The sequence below is a fragment of the Octodon degus genome, unplaced genomic scaffold, assembly GCF_000260255.1.
Source record: "Octodon degus isolate 3935 unplaced genomic scaffold, OctDeg1.0 scaffold00022, whole genome shotgun sequence".
NCBI lineage: Eukaryota > Metazoa > Chordata > Mammalia > Rodentia > Octodontidae > Octodon > Octodon degus.
Genome location: NW_004524598.1, coordinates 3,622,245 through 3,624,784, shown reverse-complemented (window position 1 = coordinate 3,624,784; position 2,540 = coordinate 3,622,245).

Sequence of the window (2,540 nt, the reverse complement as noted above, 5' to 3'; positions counted from 1 at the left end):
CAGAAAAAAATGGGAAGGGAACTTTGGTAATGAGAGGTGCACTCAGAATTAAGACTATAAATTTGGAAAACGAGCAGAAAAAAGTTGGTAGAAGTTTCTCTACTGTCAGATGTGCTAAAATGTCAGACTCTCTAAGAGTTTTCAAGACAGACTTGACAAGAGAAATGCTCTATTTCAGATGTGGGGGCACTTAATATTAATTCCATGATTTGTTCTGATGAAGGATTATAGTTGTGTATGTAAAGCAAGAGTGTTCTTTTGTTTTGTTTTAATTTGATACAGCATCTTACTACACAGCTTAGACTCATAGTAATCTTCTTATCTCAGCCTCTACAGCAGTTTGGTGTAAAATTGACAATGGTTTTCAAAACTCAGAAACCTTATTTTAGATCTCATTTTCTATGAAAATCAGGGACCAAATTCGGATTGGTCAGTCTTCCTGTTGTTAGGATCTAACAGTAAATTACTATGTATAATTTTCAAAGCACAGGTTCTATTTGCTCCTTGTGTCAGGAGATTTAGTCTATGTTCATCTGGTCCCAAACCAGGAACATAATGGTAGAAACATAGGGTGAGTTACACTGCCTTTCTTGGTGGTTAGGAAGCAGACCACTTTAAGTGCATTTGAAAGGAAATGTCCAGAAAAAAATGCCCAGGGTAGCTAAAATGATTGCACTACTAATCTCTATTAGTTCATTGAAAGAAACACTTAGTATTTATATTGCTTGATTAGTCTTCCATACCTGTATATGGTAATTTGAGCAACTGCTTTGAAGATAACATTATGCAGTATAAGAACTTTTGTTCATTTCCTGCCATCCTGTTTTGAAATTCTGTATCATTTTTATTTATTTCTATCTTTTAAAAAATGCCAAGGTCATGCCTCCATGACTGATAAAACATCTCCAGAGAATGCTTTGCTTTTTCATACCCTGGATATCTTGCAAGCCACTCCAGTTGATAATTAAGCTTCATGATCACACCATGATCACCGTGGAGCTTGCTGCATGAGGGGAAGCTCAGAAGAGGAGGAAATGTTTCGGCATGAACTGCATATCTCATTTCTGCTTTTGCCTGACATTCACTTTCCTTCTGTACCATTCACTCAAAATTTCCTTCAATTTAGTGCTCATGAGGAGGTCCCTAGTGATCGACCTGATGTTGCCTTCATTATCGTTCATAAGCGCATTTTCTGAGCCTTGCCCATGTGCATTCAGTTACAATGGGCAAGAGATGGACAAGGCTTGCCTCAGTCAATTCTGTGTGTGAAACACATCTTTCCTGCACCTTCTGTGTGCCACTAGCCTAAAAAGAAAAAGGAAAACAAATAAATCATACCCTAAACTACACAGCTACTCTTCAGAGTTTTGCCAAGAGCTTGATTGGTGGTTCTTCTTGATGGGCTATCTCTGTAGAATGAATTTAAAAGCAGGCAGCAATAGTAAAACTTGGGTCAGGTGGACCCTGGATGCATTTCCTATTAGCTTCTGATTACTTGGAAACCAAAACTTCCAACTCTGCTCTGCAAACAGCTGAAAGGACAGAGAGGAGGGCTATGACAGCTTCTACCCAGACACGGTATACTTCCTACTGGGAAGACAACAGCAGCAAAATGTGTTCTTCATTGGAGTTAATACACTTTGTCCTGTGAAGCATGCCATCCTTCCAGATATTACAGTTTCAGTCTCAATTTTCGAAGAACATTCTGGTGTTCTAGTGTGTATATGTAACCATTGAGCCCCCTGGTTGTCGGCCCAATCTCACGGCTCTTTGCTGTAGAATATGATGTGGGAGGAGCTGTAGTGCTTTCTGTGATTTCATACCTGCACAAAAGGCATTTTGCAAGAGTTTAGATATTAATAGTTAAAGTTTTGTAGGAAAGGAAGCTTTATTCAATTATATAGGTATGTAATCACATTGGAAAAAACATTTGGCAAATCTAAGATAGCGGGGAACCTGGATGGATATCTTGTCTAAGAGTGGATGGACAATTATGCAGAGAAATAATGATTTCTTGAGAGCATGTTGTGGTCTCCAGATGGCTAACAAGAGAGACACTTGCAATGTAATTGTCCCTTTACTCATTCTAGTCTTTCAAATCATAAACATTCCACTGTGTGCTCTTCTCTCAGCCTCTTCTTTCTTCCTCTGTAACTTCTAGGAGATATTAGCCATTCCTAAGTCTTAACAATCATCTGAAGTCCTTTCCAGGAGGCTAAATCTGTGTCTTGAGATAGTGCCTCCATGCCAATAAACTATTCCTTATACTATCACGAATGTTAGCACACTTGATCTAGCGCCATTAAAATCCAGTATCTTCCCTTATGCCAGTGTATATCAGCTATCTTTGGCAATTACTGTGAAATATAGTACTTTTTTTTTCCTTTCTGAGGCCAAGAAAAATTCCAGATAGATTATGCCAGAACTTTACCTTAGCTTTAAGCCTGGCAGCTAAGAGAGCCTATGGGTACAGTTCCTGAGAGTGGCATCTGGTATCTCGGTGAAATTGGCTCCTACGATGTCTTCAAGAGCAGACGTGC